Source organism: Lepisosteus platostomus, chromosome 12 (assembly GCF_059453375.1).
Source record: "Lepisosteus platostomus isolate fLepPlt1 chromosome 12, fLepPlt1.hap1, whole genome shotgun sequence".
Classification (NCBI taxonomy): domain Eukaryota; kingdom Metazoa; phylum Chordata; class Actinopteri; order Semionotiformes; family Lepisosteidae; genus Lepisosteus; species Lepisosteus platostomus.
Window position 1 is genome coordinate 9,561,971 of NC_142622.1, and position 9,714 is coordinate 9,571,684.

General features: G+C 40.8%; 1 long non-coding RNA gene across 1 annotated transcript; it reads right to left on the bottom strand.

The window, feature by feature from the left end:
• Positions 1–1,014: 1,014 nt before the first annotated feature.
• On the bottom strand, positions 1,015–9,493 carry LOC148651049 (uncharacterized). Its single transcript, XR_015925522.1, has 3 exons — positions 9,220–9,493; positions 7,271–7,318; positions 1,015–1,306 (listed from the first exon to the last, which is right to left on the bottom strand). It is a non-coding gene; the product is annotated as an uncharacterized LOC148651049 (long non-coding RNA).
• Between the last annotated feature and the right edge of the window lie 221 nt (positions 9,494–9,714).

Consider the following 9,714-nt stretch of genomic DNA (forward strand, 5'->3'; position numbering starts at 1 on the left):
GAGGAAACCGGAGCATCTGGAGAAAATCCTCTTCAACACAAGGCAGACATACAGACTGCCCTGGCCCAGGACTGGAATTGAGCTCCGGCTCTGTGAGGCAGCAATAGTGACCACTGACCCACTGTGCCACCCCCAATCCTTCCACCTTTAAAAAAAAAATGTTCCTCCTAGCTTTTCTTTATGTTATGACCTATTCACTATGAAACTGCCATCCACTAGTAAATTGTACTTTCTTAATTTAAGGTTTTGACCTGTTTAGGAGATAAAGCCTCCTATGGTTTCTTAAAATGCTGTCTGTCTATTGTGTGTAGAATAACTTACTGTCTGAAGGATTTTGCTTCGTTATAAGCTTCTCCCAACTGCACGTGTAAGACATCTGTTTAGTACTACCTGTGTGCTGCTTTCTTTGAATGGAATCTTTGTCCTGATATGACACAAATAGAGCAATATTTCTGCTTGTCTAGAGGCATTTCAAAGAAGAGCAACCAGTCTGATTTGTGGTCTGAAAGGGATGTCAACTCAGATGGATTAAGGGAATTGAATCTTTTTTCGTGTGTAATAGAGGATATTGCATGGGGAGTGACCCAAGTATCCAAACTCCTGTGAGGTATTGACCATGTTAATCCAAAGGACATGATCTAAAGCATCAACAACAAAAAAAGTATTTTCTTTCAGAAGCATGTTGAAATGAGGTTTAGGAGTAATTTCACGAGGCACGTTGTTTGATCTTGCTATTGGATCTTTCAAGAAACAATTTGATCAGATTCTGGGATATTCAGTCAGGATAGCCGAGCAGTCTAATCCACTGCTATCAGGCTGCAGTCTCCCCTGGAGGTGTGGGTTCGAATCCTACTTCTGACAATAGTCTCTCCTTCAGGACAGTGTAGTGACCCTGTGACTAAGGATCTGCACTTGTGGCTGGAAAATTGCTGGCTTGTATCCCGTGGCCGCCAGAGGAATCCTACTTTTAAAATACAAATTATTAACCAAAGAATTACAAAATGCTGCTGTAGATACTTGGAAAGCAGATTTATTTGTCCAAAGTTAAAAATGAATAATACTAAAATAGTTCACCATGTTATATTACTGTTATATAGATTGAATCAAGTTCATCGTTTTGGAGAAACAATGATACACTTCAAAATGTTGTCGTGTTGATACACTGCTTCTAAAACCACAATGTCATTCATTTCTCTCCCTTATGAGTTCGGCTTTGTCGACTTCACAGGCATGACTTTTGGTCGACAGCGGGGGTCCTCTGCTGTGGTCCTGCGGATCCCGCGTGCTGGCAGGTGTTCCAAGTGTCCTTAAAGCAGAAGCATGTGAAGAGCAGGGAGAAACCGCTCTAATTAAGCCATTAATGAGCTGATTCAGGACATTATGAGCCCAGCTGGTCTGAAAGCCTGTAGACATATCAGCCTTCCAGGACCAGGCCTGGAAGTCCCAAGTCTTTAATTTCTATAAAGAGTTATGTGTGAATAATGCAGAACCATACCTGGCTGAAGCTATTAAACTGCACATTTTAAACAAAGGACTGCTGCATATACAGATGAAAGCTATACACTCCTAGGCTTTTTATATCAGGTCCTTGGCTGGAATATTTAATATAATTACTTACATTAGAAAAGCAACCTAATATGAACCTTTATTACAATAAGGGGGCAAGCAAGACCAGTTTCTTGGGGCTCTGGATAATAGGGTTCAGACCCCCCAGTGGGCACCGTGTTTGCAAGTGCTAAATCAACAGCTGTGAAAATGGTTTCAAAATTCACTGTCCAGGGGGAGTCCAATACTCGCAATCTGCTCAGTGCTACAGAGACCATGGCACGTTCCAGGGATGCAAGCCACGTAGGCTAGAGATGATCCTGAACAGGAGAAATGTGAGGTGAGACTTTTTTTTTTTTTAATTAAGTGAAGTACAGCCCGTTAAAACCCCAAAAATGGCCATGGAAAAAAAAATCAGTATATTGTTCAAAAAAGATTTAAATGTTTTTCAGGTCTAACGTGTGTGAATGAAAGGAGTGAGTCATATAGCTCTAAATACAAAAAAGAGAGAGAAAACCTCTCTCCAGAGCGCCAGTACAGTAGCCATTAAATCTCAAGACTAATAACACTGAAAGTACTGAAGTGCACTTTAAAAAGTGGGTAGCATGATAATGGGCTTTGGCAAGTGAATGCACCTGTAAAAAAGGCTCTCAACCAATATCTCCCTCCATTACCATAAAAGGAGGAAAACCATCTCTGACTACAGAGAGAAGAAACGGAAATAACGGGCAGAGGAGAATGACATTAGCATAGTCCCAGACAGCTTGTTAGTTGAAGTGGGTTTTAATTAGCTATTTTCCTGCTAGCAAATGAGGAAATTATTAACAGCTCTGAACAAGATTGAGACAATTGGGCCCATAACCGGCAAACACAAAACCATCATAAATAGATGGCTTAGAACAGTAATAATTCAGCACATTTGCGGTTTGTTTACATGTCCTTTATAGTCTTTTCTTAGTCTAATGTCGATATTTGAAGGTAATAAGTTTATTTGTTGAAGTGCATAATCACTTGTGCCTAAATGCATTGTGTATGTGATGAAACAATGAAGAGTTCTGCAAATCTGAAGAGTTTATTTACCCTTCTGGGGTTCCTGCAGTCAGGTCATAATATTAGAATGATTATATTGATTTTTATTTGACGTCTAATAATTTCTTCTGTTAAACCACAGCGGTACTATTTGTAGTCAAATGAAAACTTCAAACTTTCCTCACAGCCTGCTGATAGAACTGGATCCTGTGTTTTGCACCGTGTTCCCTGGGTGACTCCTTATCTCTGCAGGAGTCTTCGTAATGAAACAGTCCAATGACCACTTTAAATATACCGACTATCTCTGGGCAGAGATAGTGCCAATTTTCATTTCTTGTGAAACACGCTGAAGAACCGGGGTGGGGAATAAGTCATTTCAAAGATCCTAAGAGCAGATGATGTCCGTAACGGTAGCTTTAATGTTACAGGCCATGAGCCAGAAAAAAAAAACAACAGATGATCTATTACCAAAATATATCCATTTTAAAAAAGCTTGGCAACTGCCCGAGAACATATTACTCTGATTAAATTATAGAATGTTTAGGAGTGGTCTTTTAAATAATCTTGAGATCTTGATGTACATTTCCCATTATTCGGCTATCAGGAAGCTGCTCAAGCTGGTGTGAGGGTCAAGATGGGACTGTAAGCATGTGGAAGCTTTTTCCCTGGATGGGATACCAGAGATACAGACACTTTACAATAGTTAACCATGCATAACCTAGCCAGCTTGTGTCCAGGAGGTCAGAGGGAACCCGAACAGCCATTCGGCATCCAGTTAAAGACAAGGAGAGTAATCCACTGCATTGAAAAACACAGTATTGGGAAATCCAAGAAAGAGATGGAAAGGAATACTGCCATAGAGGCTACAATCAATGAGAAAAAGTTCTTTCAGTAAAGGAACCTGTAAGAATGAACAATGATATATCCAAGTCAAAAATGGAAAATGGGAAAGGGAAACTGAGCTAACTTAGTATTTCACTTTAAGGAAAAAGTCAACCACAGCCTCAGGCAGCTCAAGGATAAAGTTCTGTACTGGATAGTCGTAGAAGAGGCAGAATTTTAGTGTTTTGGTACCAGCAAATCTTGAGTACAAGCTTTCAAGATTAATGAATCTCCAGGGCCAGAGGCCTGCCAATAAAACTCCAAGTATGCTATCAATTGTGTTTAAGGAATCAAGAGATGTTAGTCAAAAGGCATTGACGCAACACCTTCTACAGTCACTTAAGACAAGGGCAGTACCCATAGACTAGAGAGACTGAACCAAACAGACCACCAAGTCCAACTTTTATTATATTTATTGTTCTGGAAGCAATTGTCACAGGGTCGGCTGTATAGAAATAAGATCCTAGGGATGAGACTACATCCTTTTAGAAGAGTTACTGAAGGACTGGCTTGACCACCTTGTTAGTATTCTTTGAAGAAGCAACAACAGAACTGAATACACATGGAGAATAAAATATGGTGTATTCAGATTTGCAGAAGACTTTTGATGAAGTACCTCGTAAAAGATTCGTTTTCAGACTACAGGCAGTAGACATGATGGAACATGATGGCAATGTTTGTTTGGATCGAGAATTGGTTAATAAATAGAAAACAGAGAGTACAGATAAGAGGTGAAAATGCAAACGCAGGTAACATAATTAGTGAAGTGCTACAAGGATCTGAACTGGGATCACTGTTCTTAATTTATTTGCATGATTTTGATTCCGTAATAGTTAAACTAGTCATGTGTGTAGATGATACTAAATGTGTAAGATTTGAAAACTGTACAAACAGCAAACGAAATTCAAGAAGATTTAGATAAAATTCCAGGCTAGACAAACACCTAGCAGAAGATGTTTAATGTAGAAAAATGCTGGGCTTTGCATGTACAGTATGTGGCAAAAATATAAACTACAAAAACAAAATGGGAAGCACTGAGCTAGAAGAAAAAAAGACTTGTGTGAAAAAAAGACTTAAGTGTTTTGTTTAGCACATCGTTTTTTAGTTTTCTAGTCAATGTGGGGAAGCAATACAAAAGACAAATGAATAAATAGTAAATGCTGAAAAATAACAAACTTTCAGCTGTTCACACCCAAAGAAGGCTCAAAAACGGAACTGTAAATAGTTTTGTGGTAACAGATAAGTATGTAGTTTCGGTGATAATAGGGAACTGATAACAGAAGGTAATAAAGAATTTGGTAGCAAACAAAATTAATATTTCCCCCAGGTTTTTAAAATAGAAGACATCAATAAAGTGTCCCATTACAGAACAAGCTCCTTTAGTATTGAGTAAATTTAGTTAGTAACCGTCACTGGGGATTTACCAGTATTTCTCGGTTTCTTTTGCATTGTCTGTCTCTGTTGAATGTGGTTTGTGTGGCTGATCTGTGGTATGCAGCATTGATACGCCTTGCAATTTAGCTGGCAAAACTCCTTCTGGGGGATAATTATGCATGCAATGACCCGCCAGCTCTCGATGATGAGCTAATTTATTTTCAAACCAGCCCATTCATTTGCAGATTTCGGCTTTGCACCCTTGCCCCGGAATTCATCTTCCAGATCTCCATTTCTCCGGACACGCTCTCCTCACTCCCTTCTCTCTCCCTTTCTTTGCTCTCTTCTCATTCCCCATTGCCTTTGCCTCACACCCGATGGAGGCTCCACAGCCCAGCTGGAACATTCTGTTTTGTTTTTCCTTCTACTTTTCAGCATGGGATGAACCTGTATGTCAGGGTGTCGGAAAGGGGTGAGCTGCTGGACCCCTGTGCGGAGCCGTGAGGAAGGGAGTTCGAGCAAAAACGAAATCCAATATTCCACATCCAAGTCGTTAGGCAAGAGCGAAGTCAAAAGTAGAAGAACTGGGTCAGGCAGGGAAGGGAGTCGGGTCGAGAACAGAAGCGCGCACAAGAGAAAGCTGTGGAAGACTTCTCGATAGTGAGCGTCGGTGAGCCGGGGAAGAGTGTTTAAATATTGAAGAGAGAGAGACGCGGTTGGATAATTAGTTCCTGGATGAGCGTGTGTGGAATCTAGTAAGCGTGGGAAGGCCAGGGCGTTTATGGGAGAAGGTACAAGTCGTGACACTGTACTTGTTCCTCTGTGGCTCCCCACTTGAACATCCTTCTATTCAATCTGTGAGTGGTGATTTGAGGCACCACACACACACACACTCCTCTCCCTCAGGCTCCAATAGTTTTAAGAACTGGGATACCCGCCAGTGTCCTGTCCTCTCCAGAGTCTCATTCGGTTAAGGTTCTAAAAACTGTCTGACTAACATGGGAATTTCTGGAGGAAACAATTCCATGGAACCACCAGGAAAAAAAAGCAGCTTCTACTGATACACTGGCGTTCAAAATAATAGATAATTTGGCATACGCTAACTACCTCTGCAGATTTGGTTTTCCTTTCTGTGATTTAAATGAAAGACCGAGGCATTGCTTACTACTGTGGTGAGTTATGGGTTTAAGAATACTTCAATATTGACATCGAAAAGGTAGTATTGATACAGCACTCGATTAACTAAAATGGCAGACTTATTGTCATTTGACACATGTAAGATTATTTTACAGAAATCCCCTAGAGCTCAGTACTGATGTGGAAGGCCCACAGGAAAACGTGAAGAGGCTGCTTACGAAAACAACATAGGTGCTTATGTTTACACAGGATTTACAGCTGCTGGAGATGATGTGCTGAAGCAATTCAAAAGGCAAACCAATGGTGAGTTAAATGTAGTTAAACGAGCAAAAATTAAATCAAGGGATGTTATGTTAAAATTGTCGAATTCGCTAATAAGGCCTCATTTTAATATTTGGTGTACAATGATGCTTACTGTGTTATAGAAAAGATATCCAGTAGCTGCTCTGGAATCAATCCAAAGAGGAGATACCAGATACAATCCAGTACATCCTGGGGCTTAAGGGAATGTTTTACACCGACAGGCTGAAGGAACTGAATCTTTTTAGTCCTAAACACAGAAGACAACAAGACGACAAGGGCGCAGACAGGGTCAACCCAGCGTAATCCCTCAGAATGAACAGTGAAAGACATGCCAGAGGGCATAAGTGGAAACTACTGTGTGTCCAAGCGCATTTAAAGCCCAGAACAGGTAGTGTGTAGAACGAGCTAACCTACCATGTTTTTGAAGATGATACAATGGATTCTTTAAAGAAATGGCTGGAGGAGATCCTTGAATCAGTTAACTTCTAGCTACAAAATGGGCCAGCCTGCTGTTGTTTGTAACCTTCCCATTGCAATGACATGACATGCTTATAAACACCTAAGAAATGGCAGTACTGTAATTGGAATATACAGTATGTGCAGGTATTTAAAGAGCCAAATGCAGTAGGTGTCTGAAAAAGTGAATACCATTCTGGCAAGCAGTATTTTGCTGTACCTGTTCAAAGGTCCAAATAACTAAATAACTAAATGGCCCCAAGGTATACAAATGGCAAATAACAACCAAATCCATTTTTGTTCACTGATTATATTCTATGTTTTTAAAGGGATAGTTTTATAAAAGCTAGCTTGTAAAAATAATTTAACAAAATGCTTCTGAGTGTTTTAGAATTCAGAATATACTCAGAGGACCTTGAACTTTAAAGCATTTGAAAAGCTTTTCATTTAAGAAAAACAGGAGAATTATCATACTGCACCTTTTTAAACAATGCTGATTTATTTAAACCCAACCCCATGGAGGAGGAAACATAGAAGCACTTACAGAACAAAACGGACTGCATCCACTTCTTCCAGAGAAGAGCAACGTACACTACAGCATGTCAGAAAAAGAACAAAAGAGAAAGAAAAAGCAAAAACAAATTAGAAATGAGGGAGAGAGAAACATCACCTGAGCTGCTTTATCTATAGCAGATACTATACCCATTCAAGCATTTTAGAACGAAGTTGATCTGACCTGTTTCAGCTGCTTCTCAAAAGTCCCATAAGCTTGAAAACGAAGGAAAATTGTTTTTTTGTCTCAGGTAAAGTACAATAGTGGGCGTTTTGTCAGATTCATTTCCGTAAACACGGGCGACGAAACAGATTAATTTATACAATGCAAGCACTGAAACATTTCACTAATGCTGTCATTCAACAATGCAGAAACACAGCAAAAATGCCCCTGGTACCCTGATACGACCCGCGAGTCAGAGATTGACCTGCACTGAAGCATAAGAGTCCCATACCTGAACATGGCCTGTAAACGTCTGCATATTCAATGACTTCGCAAGATCAGGTTGATGATATGGATCCCAGGAGCTTTACCTGCTCGTTATGGAAAAGCACATTAATAGCAATATGAATATTAAGTATGTTAATAGCGAGTTACAATGGAGGGCCGCCATCGTGACATTCAGTCTGCACGAGGGATGCCCGGTGCCACACAGTGAAAACCACGAGGGTTGAGAATACAAGCTGGTACTTCAGCTGGGCCTCTCCCTCCCAGAGCAGGTCAGCTCGTTCAACTTTTCGCCAAGCATCTCTGCTTTTCATTTTGCTCTTCCACGAAAGGCAGCACCTTCACTACAGCCCTGGCTACCTCCCGCCTCAAAAGAACGGGAATGTTTCATTCATTCGGAATGTAAAGGGCTACACGCACTAAACAGCACTCTATGTTTCATTTCTGTGTATTACGTCTCCAGGTGAAAAACGCTTGCTCTTTTCCACTGGTCCACTGTTAATTTGAGTCTGTCACCCTGCAAGAAGATGTACCTTATCAGAGCAACAGATTTTTTTCATCTCTGTCAACGGACCTGTATTTTGGAGTCATTTTAGAAAGATTCTAAAAGCACACCTTGGACAAGTCCTACAAGAATACCACTAGAGCACAATAAGAATATATTTACAGATCGTTTCTTTTTGTTTTCTTTTAAAGCTGCTTAGCGTGGCCTTGTTGGTAGTGTGCTTGTCTCTCTTTTCATCTGAAAATTCCTTCCCTCAACCTTATTCTTTGGGATGAATCCAAGGGATACATAATACTTCTCATAATAATACTAATAAAAATGACAATTCACACCAATTCTTTCTTAAAATAATGCGTGTGTCAAAGACTTGTATGAGGGAGCCCGTTACCTGTTTTCCTTAGCTTTTATAATAAAAACACACAGGCCTCTGACCTCAGTCACTCAAAATCTCCTCAGAATAATCAGCAATGAAACTACAGCAAACCGGATAACGGTGAAAGAAATACCCGGTGCCAAACCGTGTACATGAATAAATCACAAAATCTGTATCAAATGAGGCAGACAGTTGCTTGTTCATAGGTCCTGCGCAGTATGTTATTTTTCCTAAAAGGAAACAGTGGTATATAATAAGAAATGGAAAAATGTCTCAAGACAGCGAATGTTCTCTATAAACAAACCACCCGTAAAAGCAAATTATGGTAGGAATGAGGTGGCATGAATGACGATCCCTCCTCGTATCTACATCTACACGATGTTGTTATTTGCTGCTGTTGTTGGAGGTGGTCGTGTTGCATTTTTTAATCTATCGGTACACACCCTCTCTCTCTCTCTCTTCAGGAACCCCAACTCTATCGATATAGTTTTTGTTGTTGTTGTTGCGGTTCTTATTTTTCTGCGCTCCTGCGGGGCTTCCCTGCTCGCCGCCTTGCACGGAGAGGCGGCAGGAGGCTGCCGAATTATTATGCCACAAAGCAGAGGCTTCAGATACCTCGATAAAAGCAACCCCCATCCTTTGACCTTCTTCAGTTCAAGGTTTTAATGAGACGAGTCAGGCAGGCAGAGAGCGGCGTGCCGATTCCATTAGTGGTAGCTGTGCGCGCCGCCCGCACCGCCGCTTTCCTCCCGTCAATTAGCGCGGCGAAACCGAGGGACTGCTGATTACTGGAGACGCAAAAGACAGAGCGAGAGGCGGCTGCTGCTACCGCCAGCTCTGCATCGGCCGCCTTCAACACCCCGCTGCATTTTAATTAGCTGCCTTCCCTGGGTTATTAGAGGAGCTTTATTAATGCCAGTAGGAGAAAAAAAAATGAAACTGCGACAAAAGCGAAGATTTCCATCTCGGAAGGGGAAAAAAAAAAACCCAAGACAACTCTATTAAGTTTGCCCAACTGCGTGAAAAAGCCAGATAGCTCATTTTTATGATTGTCATTCAACTATGAAAAACGCGCTTCAAGATTTTATTTTAAAACACCAAGGTGTATCG